The following is a 14,875-nucleotide window of genomic DNA, read 5'->3' on the forward strand; positions in this document are numbered from 1 at the left end:
TTCTACATACATCTGTGATAAAAAATATATTTACTAGAGCAACTTCCTCCATGGTCCAGTGGTTAAGACTCCACCTTCCAAAGCAGGGGGCATGGGTTCAATCCCTGGTCGGGGAACTAAGACCCCATCTGCTGCATGGTACTGGCCAAAAAAATATATATATATTATATATATAAAAAATATAATATAATATATATAATATATATTATTATTAAGTTTAACAGATAAATTTACTCTTCCCTCATTATATATATATATATATATATATATATATAAATAGATATTTACCCTAAAATGGCAGAAGAGAAAATAAAGTTAAATTTAAAGTGTAAGATTAAGAGAAGAAAAAGAAATAAAAGGAATCCAAATCGGAAAAGAAGAAGTAAAGCTGTCACTGTTTGCAGATGACATGATACTATACATAGAGAATCCTAAAGATGCTACCAGAAAACTACTAGAGCTAATCAAGGAATTTGGTAAAGTAGCAGGATACAAAATTAACACACAGAAATCTCTTGCATTCTTATACACTAATGATGAAATATCTGAAAGTGAAATTAAGGAAACACTCCCATTTACCACTGCAACAAAAAGAATAAAATACTTAGGAATAAACCTACCTAGGGAAACAAAAGACCTGTATGCAGGAAACTATAAGACATTGATGAAAGAAATCAAAGATGCTACAAACAGATGGAGAGATATACCATGTTCTTGGATTGGAAGAATCAACATTGTGAAAATGACTCTACTACCCAAAGCAATCTACAGAATCAATGCAATCCTTATCAAACTACCACTGGTATTTTTCACAGAACTAGAACAAAAAATTTCACAATTTGTATGGAAACACAGAAGACCCCGAATAGCCAAAGCAATCTTGAGAAAGAAAAGCGGAGTGGGAGGAATCAGTCACCCTGACTTCAGACTATACTACAAAGCTACAGTAATCAAGGCAGTATGGTACTGGCACAAAAACAGAAAAATACATTAATGGAACAGGATAGAAAGCCCAGAGATTAAACCCAAGCACATATGGTCACCTTATTTTTGATAAAGGAGGCAAGAATATACAATGGAGAAAAGACAGCCTCTTCAATAAGTGGTGCTGGGAAAACTGGACAGCTACATATAAAAGAATGAGATTAGAACACTCCCTAACACCATACACAAAAATAAACTCAAAATGGATTAAAGACCTAAATGTTAGTCCAGACACTATCAAACTGTTAGAGGAAAATATAGGGAGAACACTCTATGACATAAATCACAGCAAGATCCTTTTTGACCCACCTCCTAGAGAAATGGAAATAAAAACAAAAATAAACAAATGGGACCTAGTGAAACTTGAAAGCTTTTGCACAGCAAAGGAGACTATAAACAAAATGAAAAGGCAACCCTCAGAATGGGAGAAGGTATTTGCAAATGAAGCAACTGACAAAGGATTAATCTCCAAAATTCACAAGCAGCTCATGCAGCTCAATATCAAAAGGCAAACAACCCAATTCAAAAATGGGCAGAAGATCTAAATAGACATTTCTCCAAAGAACATATACAGATTGTCAACAAACACATGAAAGAATGCTCAACATCATTCATCATTAGAGAAATGCAAATCAAAACTACAATGAGATATCTCACACCAGTCAGAATGGCCATCATCAAAAAATCTGCCAACAATAAATGCTGGAGAGGGTGTGGAGAAAAGGGAACCCTCTTGCACTGTTGGTGGGAATGTAAATTAATACAGCCACTATGGAGAGCAGTATGGAGGTTCCTTAAAAAACTAAAAATAGAACTACCATACGACCCAGCATCCCATTACTGGGCATATACTCCGAGAAAACCATAATTCGAAAAGAGTCATGTACCGCAATGTTCATTTCAGCTCTATTTACAATAGCCAGGACATGGAAGCATCCTAAGTGTCCATTGACAGATGAATGGATAAAGATGTGGCACATATATTCAATGGGATATTACTCAGCCATAAAAAGAAATGAAATTGAGTTATTTGTTGTGTGGTGGATGGACCTAGAGTCTGTCATACAGAGTGAAGTAAGTCAGAAAGGGAAAAACAAATACTGTATGGTAACACATATATATGGGAAAAAAATGGTCATGAAAATCCTAGGGGCAGGATGGGAATAAAGACACAGACCTACTAAAGAATGGGCTTGATGACATGGGGAGGGGGAAAAGTAAGCTGGGACAAAGTGAGAGAGTGGCATGGACATATACACACTACTAAATGTAAAATAGATAGCTAGTGGGAAGCAGCCACATAGCACAGGGAGATCAGCTCAGTGCTTTGTGACCACTTAGAGGGGTGGGAAAGGGAGGGTGTGAGGGAGGGAGACACAAGAGGGAAGAGATATGGGGTATGTATATATATATATAGCTGATTCACTTTGTTATAAAGCAGAAACTAACACACCATTGTAAAGCAACAATACTCCAATAACGATGTTAAAAAAAATAAAATAAAAAAATAAAAATCATTCATCTGACCTTAAAAAAACAAAATAAATAAAAGTGTAAGATTATTTTTTTCTATGTTAAATTGCTAAATTATTTTTTCCAAAAGGATTAAAGCAGAATGTATTTTAAATATCCTATGTCAAATAATTTAATAAAACCAAGAAAAAAGATATTAAAAATAGGGAGCGAAATTGGTGAATATTTTTATTGGAAAATTTTAGCAGTTATCTTTCTTTACCAAATAGTCACAAACAGTTAAACCAGGAATTAATGCAGACTTCTGAAAAAGAAGTCATCTTAAAATATTAAGGCCTAAGCAAAATAAAAACATAAGCTAAGAAACACTGCAAAGAAATCATGATTCATATTTCACCTTTCATTTCTTTGTGCTGTTTTCACTCATGTCCTAAGAAGCATCATCTTTTTGAAAAAATATAAATAAGGAAGTCTAGTCATATTATAGCCTAGAGAAAATTTTTTTCAATTGTTTATTCTCTTTTTCTCTAAGAGCTTTTTGTATGTCATTATTAAATAAATAGTTATGTAACTCAACCTCGACAAAATGAAATCTACATTTTTTTCTGAGAAAGAAAATGAAAAAATACTAATATAATTGGCCTAGATATCAAAAAATAGCAGAAATTTTTCATTTATAATAGGAAAATTTTTTAAATTGACTGCCACAACAGAAAAGAATAATACTGAATTCTAACATTAAACAATATTGCTTACTAAAACACTGCAACAGAATATATGATAATATATTTTAAAACATTTGAGTTGTGATATATAATAATATGATATATGATGAAAATACATTTAGTATTACAATTAACTCTACATTAGTAAATAACTCACAAAACCTCTCTGGTTTACTTTTTCTACAAAATGAGGGTGTTCAGTTTAGAGATATCAGAAGCTTTAAAGGTTATCTTTATCACATAAAATTCTATTCATCACTAAAAAAAGAGAAACAAGTGTCAGCTAGTACAAAAATAGCCAGACAAGTTTTATGATCCTTTTTTTTAAACTGAAAATTAGGATACGAAAAAAGAGTACATTGTACTTTCTGTTGTTCTGTCAGATTATTATTTAGTTTAACAGATAAATTAACTCTTCCCTCATATGCAAATTACCTTAACAGAGAACTACTGCATCGTAGAGAAATTTATTTCAGACTCCTATCATCTTAATGCTGAGACAATCAAATTACCTTACCTTAGAGAACAAGAACATAAAGCAGCAGCTAAGATAACTGAATGATTCTTCTGGCAGTCCCACTCTAGTTAATATCTAATTTCTAAAATTCTTCTCAGTCTTCTTCCTATTAAATTGTTTCCATCAGAACAAAGTATACCTCATCTCTCCAAACTTGAATTAAATTGCCATGATTATAAAACCTGCCTCAAAAGAGGAGCTAAACTTTATCCTTTTACTATTATGATTTGGAAAGAAAAGTTTATTCTTACCAAACATTTGTACTACTGTCCTAGGTGTTTGGAATAATTATTGCACAAAATAGGTGGAGATCACCACCCTCTTGAATTTTATTCTAGCCAGTGAAGATGGACATTAAAAGTAGACAAAATAACTAAATTATAATTTTAATGTAATAAGTCATGTGAAAGCTAGAAAAAGAAGGTTTTCCCACACTGGATGGTGAGATCATGAACTAATATTGGCCCTATGGGAGCTCCTAGAATCATTTAACCTGCTTCTTTCTGGTATTTATTTCTCTACGTTTGATTCAGCATTATGAAATTGTCTTACTTTTTCCTTTTCAAATAACTATTTACTAGTGTAACAATCAACCCTCCTTCCTTACTAACCTTATCCAATGAAGAAGAATGTCATGTCATGTTGTGTTCATTCAATATATGTCCATTCACGAAACGTATCATTTGAATCTTCCTTTACCAAATTCTAAATTAATATTGTTTATTGACAGGACTTATCATGAAAATGAAAAAAAAGCAATAAGAGTTAATAGACAATAAGTATTCTAGACTTTCTTATATTATCCAATTCTTTATGAAAAGCCTATTTTGTTTAATTTGGCCAAACGTGTGTCACTCTACAAAGCATGTTAATGTGTTAAATAGTAAGACTAAACATATACACTGATAGCTAGTATGATTTTGGAGTAGTTCATGACTTTGGAATGCTAAGGAATCAATGAGCTTTTTATTTCTAACTCCTCTGTTGACTCTTTAAAAAGTTAATAACAAATTCATGAATTTAAAAGTTACTTTTAAAAGCTACAGGAAATTCTTTAGTAGATCAAAAGCTTAATATGCTGGTTAATTAAAATGTTTGTAAAACTGGAAGACAAATCCATGGAAAGCTTATTATTTCCTTTGTAAGTGCACAAAATATCACAAAATAACAGTGGGAGCAATCAGTTTAAAAAGTTTATGATGATGAGATTGAGAAAAAACAGAACAGTCAACAGATGGCCCCAGATAAGCTCAGACACTTGCCAAAATCCTCCATGAAATATCTCCATTGGCTGGGCTATCAAACACTAAAAGTTTTCTAGGGAAACAGATAATATGGCAATCCATTCTGCATTTCTAACTTACGTAATTTTGGAAGAACTTTAACTGTGGTTGGTAATAGAATGATGTCCTATTGTAGAATTTGAGCATCTCCAAATAGATTTTATGCAATTGTCTCCTTCTGTGGGTTATCAAATCAATATATACTTGTCATCCTATGTTTATTTTCTGGGTGGATATCTAAACTCCATTGCTGATCTGTTAAGAGAGAGCAAGATCGGGCTTCCCTGGTGGCGCAGTGGTTGCGAATCCACCTGCCGATGCAGGGGATACGGGTTCGTGCCCCGATCCAGGAAGATCCCACATGCCGAGGAGCGGCTGGGCCCGTAAGCCATGGCCATTGAACCTGCACGTCCAGAGCCTGTGCTCCGCAACGGGAGAGGCCACAACAGTGAGAGGCCCGCGTACCACAAAAAAAAAAAAAAAAAAAAAAAAGAGAGAGCAAGATTGAATAGTTGCTGGTTTATGTCTAAGTGTGGTTATGCCCGTTACAAAGAAAGAGAGTTAATAACATTCATGGATATTTTAGAAAACATTGATAAATTTAATTTGACTCTTCCTTGAGCTGTTCCTTGGCAGTAGTTCAATTAACATATTAAAGAAATATTATCCTTTCAAAAATATAATTTTACACTTAAATCTTTTAAATGTCAACCTCCTACACAATGACAGTTACTTATTGTTCCATTGTCTTTTTGCCCAGTATTAATTAATTATTTTTAAAATGTATTTGTTCTGGGTGAAAACGTTGTACAGATCATAACCTATAATTTTTCAGTTGAAAATATAAAAGTAGAATTCATGATTTTTGTTTTTATCCAAAGTTGCTTCTCCTTGTCAAGCTTAATTGAAAATCTAATAAGAATAAGGGAAAATAAAGTTAACTAAAAGACAGAGACAAAATACTATGAAGGTAAAACTTCAGATTACCTGCAGTTATGCACATAATTTCTGATTAGGGTAGGGAACTGCTGAAATCGATTAGAAAACATTATGCTCATTCTTGATTTAGTTGTTTTCCTTGAAAAACTGTCAAAAATATTATTCATGTAAGTTTGGAAAATACGTTTGCCACCTATGAAAAGCACATATTGAATAGCTGAAGAAGTTAATTCTGTTTCGCTTCTCTTGACTTGTGCAAACTAGGTCAGAGCTCTCAGTTATCCTGACCCACCTAAAAAGGTGATCTTCCTGGGCATATGCATGGCCTCGTAGCACAGTGGCTGGGAGGAGAGAGGTCTTTGTGGGCAGCCCAGTACTTCAAGGCTGTGTGGATCCCCCAGGATGGGGTCAAATTCAGACCTGCTTTTGTAAATAAAGTTTTGTAAAGACGTTTTTGTGACTAAACTTTTACAGGTACTTTCATTCGTTTCCATATTGCCTTTGGCTGCTTTCATCCCACTATGGCATGGTTGCATAGTTGCAACAGAGATCAAGTGGCCACAAAGCCTAAAATATTGGGTTGGCCCTTTAGAGAAAAAGTTTGAAGACTCCCGATCTGGGGTGAGAAATTTCACTGTTTGTTTGTTTGTTTTTGTTTTCCCTTGGGGCATGCCATAATGCTTCATTTTTCATTATATAAAGGACATGTTCTTAGAAAAACAGGATTCGTGGTAATTTAGTGCAATTTAAAAAAAAGCATAGCTTTCCAGGTAGGTGGAACATCACCCCATGAGAGCACCATTCTTAATAACCTTAGTAGTTGTAATATTCTGAGTAATTTTTTTAGTCTCTCTGAACTTCAGTTACCTGATCTATAAAATGATACTAACAATAACTGCTTTGCAGGTCTTTTGTGAAGATGAAATGAGATAATCTGTGAACAGGCTAGAAGGAGCCTTGTGGGGAGTGAACACATGTTAATCCCCCCCACCTGTTCCAGATGCACCAAAGGCCCCCAGAATCCAAATCTGACAAATTCTCATTTTTTGATGGCACAGGCTTTTGTGTGTGTGTGTGTGTGTGTGTGTGTGTGTGTGTGAATTTCTAAATTTTTGCAATTTCTAAGGCAACATTGGTGACACAGAGATGAAGATCCTTTCCCACGGCATGCCTGGCAGGCCCTAATGAGCTGGTGGGGGAAGGGGAGTACTAGCATTTCTGGAAACGTTTGGGGGGGGAATGGGGGCAGGGTGGGGGAGGAAGGGGGAAAAAGTCATTTCTTCAGGGCCTAACCTGATTAATAAGGTGACGAGTTTGAGATCATATGGGGGTGGATTTCTCTGCTTTCTCTTTGCTTCCTGAGGATTCTGGGTTTCCTGGGTTATTTTTTTTTATTATTAAGGAATATATTTTGTATATACTATTGGCAAATGATCACCACACTGTCTAGTTAACATCTGTAACCATACATAGTTACAATTGTTTTTTTCTTGTGAGTGGTGTGAACCTGCAGAGCATGAACTCTCCCATGTCTCCTTGGTGCAGCCCACCCTGCACTCCACCAGCTTCACACTTATGGTTGTGATTGCAACCTGGCTGTGGGCATGAACCAGAAGACTTTGCTCTGAACAAGAACCCAAGTTAGCCTAGAAAAACCTAGTCAGCTGTCTCTGCGTACAACTGCTGTGGGCTAGTCTGGGAGGATGGGATTAAAATGAGCAGAAAATGGAGATGACATTCCTATAAAATACTAGAATAGAATAGATGATGATAATCAAAACATTTCTGCACATATAAATATCTGCAACAACACACACACAAAGAAAACTGAATATATTACCCAAATCTAAATTAAATATTGACAAAGAAATTGCAGATATAAAAAATTGAATAAAATATTTTAACCTGGGACATAAATGAACCAAATTTTCATTTTCTTTTTTTAATAGTTATGTTCAGTTTTTTTTTGTTTGTTTGTTTTTTGCGGTACGCAGCCTCTCACTGTTGTGGCCTCTCCCGTTGCGGAGCACAGGATCCAGACACGCAGGCTCAGCGGCCATGGCTCACGGGCCCAGCTGCTCCACGGCATGTGTGATCTTCCCAGACCGGGGCACGAACCCGTGTCCCCTGTTGAGGCGGACTCTCAACCACTGTGCCACCAGGGAAGCCCTCAGTTTTTAAGAGTTGGGAAAGATATAAATCTCAGGTAAGTTTCTCCAGGAAGGAAACTTTTAGCAGCTGTGTCCTGCTTCATTAATCCCTCCAATGAAGCCAACTTTTCTGTTTCACAGAACAGTTAAGGATGGGTCATTGCCCAGAAAGCTGACTTAGATACTAGTACATCCAGGACTGAGCTGGAATTTCTGCCCAGGAACTGTAGAAAGTCTTCTGTTCTGAGCTGGGCATTACCCTTCAGCAAAAATTGATCAGACCAAATTTACTAAAGAACCATCAGACTGGTAAAGCAATGGTTGAAGGGCTTAGAAACTTCTAGGATGCAGAAAAAGACAGCAATGCAGGGACATCAGAGTTGTGTTGAAATGTGTTAAGAAATGTCACTGTTAGGCACGTTCCGAAGTGTAGAACTGACAACGTGAGCAGAAAACAAAGAGAGTGATGTTAGCTCATAGTAGAACTTTTAACAAGGCTGCCCAGAGCTGGCGTGGCATACTCTATGAAGGAGTGAGTTATTTTTCAGTAAAGATAAATCAATGTGCTATATCTTAACAATCAGCATGAGAGGATAGATGGGATTTAAGTGTCTGATGAATGGTTAGACTACATGACCTTTAAGAACTCTTTCTACTCTGAGATGCTAGGATTCCAAAAATAGTTAATTAACCCAAGGAAACCTTTGAACTGCTCTGTAATGGTTCCTCAGGAAGGAGGGAATTAACCCCTAAAGATATGTAAATCCAGAAATCTTCACAGATACAAGCTTATAATGAACAATGGGAATCAAGTAAAGGAACTAAGGCAGTTCTATCGTGTACAGAATTTGGAATAATTCAATTCATAGAATAAGGTTCTCTGTGAGCAGGATACTCTGAGAATTATGAGGTGAAGGTTGGAAATTAGGGAGACACAATTAAAAGGGCCATGACTACACGTCTGCTCAGTGAAGAGTGTATTCCAGGTCACGATTCCAGGCCAGAAAGTGACTTTGGTGACTCTGAAGCTTCAGAAAGATTTTGTTCTCCGCCAATTAACAGTCTCCATCCCATGCTCCCCATCTTTGCATGTAAAGGTAAAATACGATTTTGTTCATCAAAAGAACAAAAACGTACATATGTGCTAAAAATTGAGATTCCTTTTTAGATTTCTCTAATCGTAAAACTCTATAACTTCATCAAAGTTGAATTATTCTTGTGTGTGTGTGTGTGTCTCTGTGTGTGTGTGTCCCTTCTTAGTGGCTTCCCTAAGCACTTATGATTCCTTGAGGTTTTGTGGGAGAAAGGAAAAATACTAATTATTTAAAAATAATTTAAAAAAATATTCTGTGCATCAGTCTACTTTTCCTGACTTCTGTAAAAGCAAAGCTTATCTCACTGCAAGGGATGAAAACTCAGGTCTACAGTGGTCAAGCATGAAACATCAAGTGGCAGCTGCCTGCACTACAAAGCACCTGCCTAGTGACGTTGCCTTTCAATCAGTGTGCAGGCCTGTAGGACCAAACAAAACACCTCAGAAGGCTGGTTGACCTAAGAGTCATTGGTTTGCAACAAAAAGGTTTCTAATGTTTAGTTCTTCTTAGAAATAAAACGAGGAGCTGCCTAGCAAGAAAAATTGGCTAAGGCTCACAAAGGTGGACGAGTAGCAAAAACTCCTCAACAAAAATGGTGAGAATTAAAAGGCTAAATGAGCTAGTGTTGCTTTTCCCAGTTAGCTGTTCCACCAGTTCATGGTCATGTACTCTAGACTGTATGGTGATGGTCTTGAAGTGTTGCAGCTGAAGGGATAGGGTGATCAGTAGAAGGGAGAGCTCCACACGTGAAGTTCTTTGGGTTCTGCTGGAACCCAAAGAGCTTAAGTGACATGTGCCACGGGAACCAGGTCTAGAACCCAGTTACCATGTGTCTCAGAGTAGCTTATTATTTGATATTAGAGACTGGAATATAAATTGCTCTTCCTTTTGTTTCTATGAAGAAGAATCTCACTTTAGGTGAGTGTCTATGATAATCAGTCATTGGCTTGGGTCTTCTCCTTTTTGGTCACCTTCTTCCTTACTGGCCAGTTGCTTGGAATTAGAACTTTATTAGGTCTATCAATAACAGGACCAGGGCAGATAAGAACCAGGTGACAATTTTGGCGACTGCCGAGAAACAGGTAGATGTCCTTTTGGTTTGTTTTAACTTTTCCTAATTGCTTTGGATTCATTAGAAAAATATCATACCACTGACATTTCAGCCAGTTACAGGAGACCTCTGGCAATGCCTTCAGACCCTTCTGTGGTCTTTTAGTCAAATTCTATTCAATCTAATTCCTGTTAAGATTTTCAGAAGTACTAAATTTATCTCAGGCATGTTCCCCATTATCTTTGTTGTCTTAATGAATAACATTTTATCACAGAAACTGACTTACGTAATTGTTATTCTTTATTTTCTTTATTAGTTGCAGAATTGCAAGATACATCGAAAATACTTTATGACTTACTGTCCCCATTTAATTGAGCTAATTCTTCCTTTAATTCATAATGAAGGTGTGTTTTAGTGTCATTATGAATATTGACTAGATTTCCCATACTATATATCAGTAAGTTATATTATGAGATTTGTGCGTAAAACTTTTAGGTACTAAGATCTCAAAGCATGTAAATTTTCTAAGAATATAGCTTTAGCCATTATTTAGGCCTGTTATTTCTGGTTGCCACCGTTCATGCATTAGTTCTTCTCTGAAGAATTTAATTCTCTGAGAATTTACATTATGCTTATTTCTAACATGTAAAACCAGAATTGTATATGTGTTTTGATTTAATTAAGGCCTATAGCATTTTGATCAAATTTGTTGAATTAAAATAGCTATAGACCTTCAAATGTGGATTTAGAATGATTTTATAAAAATTTCTTTCCCCCAAAAAACTTCTTGGCACCCAAAATGCTTCTATCCCCAGCCAGTTAATCCATGGAAGAAGCCAAAATAGCCTCAGAACCAACTACCCATATTAGACCCAAAATGTATCAGGCAAAAATCCTCAAATGTGGGGGGATATTTTTAAAATTTGTTCTATTAAAAACAACAAAACACTGTTTCTATTAGTGATGTGGTCAATGGCCATACTTCTTGTGCTGAGAAAGATAATTTTTAGGAATAAAACTAGCAAATCAGAGATTGAGGGCCACAGCGTGGCCTGCACACATTCAGCAAGATGCTCAGCAGGTGGGAGTTTGTGGTTCCTTGCTGTGTGGCTCAGGGCTGGGACAGCCTTAACTCAGTGGAATATATTTGAGCTATTTGCGGTAATCTCTCTGTCTGCTTTCCTCTCCAGACCCTACACAATCCTGTGGGTTTCATGGATCATCAAAGCAACATGCTTAATTTCCTCCACGTATTTTAACAAAATGTTTGGTGCCTCTCCAAATTATAAGTAAAATTAATCCGTATGTTACTTTGTTGAGCTATTGTTTGATATTCAAATGGAGAGCATTCAAAATTCAACATATTTGAGCTGAAAGATATCTCAAAGATAATCTAATCCAGCCCCAGCATTTCATTAAGGAGCAACCCAAAGCCCAGGTGATGTAACTTTTCCATTGTCTCACCGCTAGTGTGTGACAGAACCAGGAATACTGATCAACATTACTTCATCCTCTCTTTGGTTGGTTTGTGACAAATCATGCAGACTCAGGCATGAACCCTGCCCTTTTGGATATCACTATTTAAGGAAAGAAAACAAGAGTAGCCACTCTGCAGATATATTATTTAGTCACATGCCCTACACAATTTTGTATTATTATAGTTTCTTCAGTGCAGTATTGCCAGGGACTTATTCCTCTTCTCCTTCCCTCCTGAAAAACATCAGAAATACAGGAAATATGTTGTTGCCATAAAGTATATGAGGCATAATTCTCAACAAAATACATATCTTAAATATCAAATGTGTAAACTTCATAGGAATCCTATGGCTGTCATGAGAATATGCCTTGCAGACCACCAACTACTGAAACAGTCATTGACCACGGGCCCAGCTGCTACACTGAAATTCATCACTACCTTCTGATGACTGACAGCAGCAGGGGTACTCGGGCAGGCCCATTGGTAGAGACATGGAACCCATCTGATGACTGGATTTGGCTCATGGACTCCCCGATGGCCTTGTTGAACCTTCCTTAGGTTTGACCACAGTGTAGAGGGCTACATGCTAGTGTGCAGTACTTCCTCCCATCCTGTCCTCTTCATTTCCCTGACTCCGGTTCACACTTGCTCACGGTCTGACAGCTCTCCCAGTCCTTTCTCAGCACCTTCTCTATCTTCTTTCCCATAGGAATTTCCTCCAGTAAAATCTTTACACATATAGCTCTCTGGGCTGGAGAGTTTAAGAATCCTCTCCAGGGTTGCCAGAAAAAGGCTATTCAACCCCATTGCTGTTGTTCAACCTCTTAGTTCTTCTTCTTTCTACTTTTTTACCTCTGTTGACCAGATAGCAACTTCTGTCCCATTGGCTTCAGTCCAATAGCCATCCTGTCCACATCGAACATACCTCTGCAATATATGCACCATTAGATTTCAATTTTACTACACAAATCTGTTTACCTAGTGGGGCTCCATAGGCTATCCATCTGCCTCCAGGATAGGATTAGAAGGCTTTAAATGGCAGCAGAAGGAAATACTTTTAGTCTGTTCTAAAGTAGCAGTTATCTTTAGCCATAATTTAGAAAAGCAACAACATTTGATAAATAGGAGCTTTAAACAGATCCATCTCCATAGACCTTTTGGATTTGAAATTATAATAAAAATCTTTAAAGTCAAACAATATGCAAGCAGAGTACAGTGTACAGAGCTCAGAAGCATTAAAAATATTGTATGAATACAAAGGTCTATTATTTACTGAATAACAGGAATAAGAATGAGTCTCGAAGAGTAAGAAATGTATTACAATTAGGGCCCGCTGGATGGCTACCCCGAGATGGCCACTAGAGGAACCACCGGGGAAATAACATCACTGGAGTCCAGAAAAAAAATAGAAGTGAGAAGTAATGAGCAGATTGTGCAATATCAGAACAAACAGAGTGGGAAAATAACAGCACTCACATCTAATGCCCTAAGTTATTACTTGGAAAAAAGGGAAAATGAAAGGCTCGTCTGTAGATTAAAGGAGGTGCATATGTTAACAGCCTGCTCTCAAAGCATGGGGGAAATCGCCTCTGTAATTCCAGCTTTCTGTCTGATGCTGAAAACATTAATGGCATCAGGTCCCTTTGCACTGCCTTTCATGTGAGATGCTCTGTATTTTAAAGATCATTAAAGCCATAGGATAATTACTGACTCTGAATTAAAAGAAGCAAAGTAGTTATGAAAGGAAGGAAATGATTCCATGCAGTCATCAATTCCAAAATCTATTCAACTTTACAGTGAAGGGAAGGACATTCTTCCCTTTTCACAGGCACTTGGATTTTCCACTGGCCTGGCTTCGACTCTCATTTACTCATTAACCAGATTCAATTTATGGGAGCTCCAGCTACACCAGTTTTCTTTTCAGAAAAAATCTTCTTAGAAATAGTGTGGATATTTTTTAGGTGTGATTTTCTATGGAGGTAAAAGCTAGTATGGGTCAAAGATATAAGTAATAATAACAACAAACTGATACAGCTGCACACTGCTTTAAAGTATTTATTTGTATTTACTCTCGTATTCTTCACAATGACCCTTTAAGATATTATTCTTATGCCCATTTTATAGAAGCAAAATTGACACATAGGGAGGTGAAGGAATTTAATCATAATCACACATTTTGATCACAGAAAATCACATCCTATGTGGCATTCACAAAATGTAGTCCAACTGAGCAATCTGATTCTGAATCTTACACTCTTTCCTCTGGGACCCTAAAGTTCATGCTTTCTCAGCACTGGTACTTCTCAAAATAGCCCTTTGCTCTACATTATTTCTCAAGCTCTCTTTCCAAGGGCTGCTTCCCACCTGCTCTCAAATACTCTGTCCTCTTCACTTCTAAAAAAATATTCATTTGAATCCACTACCTATATGTGGGCTGGTCTGTACTACCCTCTGTCCTTCAAGTGTATAACTCGCTGAAGATGTTCTCTTTACCTGATATGTCCACCCTCCCCCTACACCATCTCTTTCTTAACAGACCCTGCCTATGCCATCCCTGAATCTCCCCATCCACACCTAAATAACTTCTTCTGTCTGAAACCACCTATGACCTCCTGCTAACCAAATCCAGGGGATTTGTCCTTGAGTTAACTCCCAACAGCATCTGACACTATGCCCTTCTCATTACTTGATTCTCCATCTGGAAGTTATATCAAACCTATCCTCTCCTAGATTTGTTTCTTTCTTTTCTAATTTTAGTTTTTCTGTTTTCTCACTGTGGGTATTTTCAAATGCTCTCTCCTTTGTTCTGGGTATTTCTCTCTATAGTTTCGCTTTCTCTTCATGTTCTGACTTGGTCTTCCCAAAATCTACATCTCCATAAGGTGTGACTATATCAGTTACAAAGCAACTAAATGAGGAACTTTGGGTAAGGACTGAGCATCATATATTTTAAAATCTATCCAAGTGACTGGAATGTACAGGCAGAGTTGAGAAACACTGACAGAGGTCTACCTCTTGAGATTTTAAATCAATTTTATTTATTTATTTTTTAAAATAAATTTATTTATTTATTTATGACTGTGCTGGGTCTTCACTGCTGTGCGCAGGCTTTCTCTCGTGGTGAGTGGGGGCTACTCTTCTTTGCGGTGTGCAGGCTTCTCATTGCAGTGGCTTCTCGTGTT

Source organism: Aethalodelphis obliquidens, unplaced genomic scaffold (genome assembly GCF_003676395.1).
Source record: "Aethalodelphis obliquidens isolate GAN/ISIS:26980383/991018 unplaced genomic scaffold, ASM367639v1 scaffold2, whole genome shotgun sequence".
Classification (NCBI taxonomy): domain Eukaryota; kingdom Metazoa; phylum Chordata; class Mammalia; order Artiodactyla; family Delphinidae; genus Aethalodelphis; species Aethalodelphis obliquidens.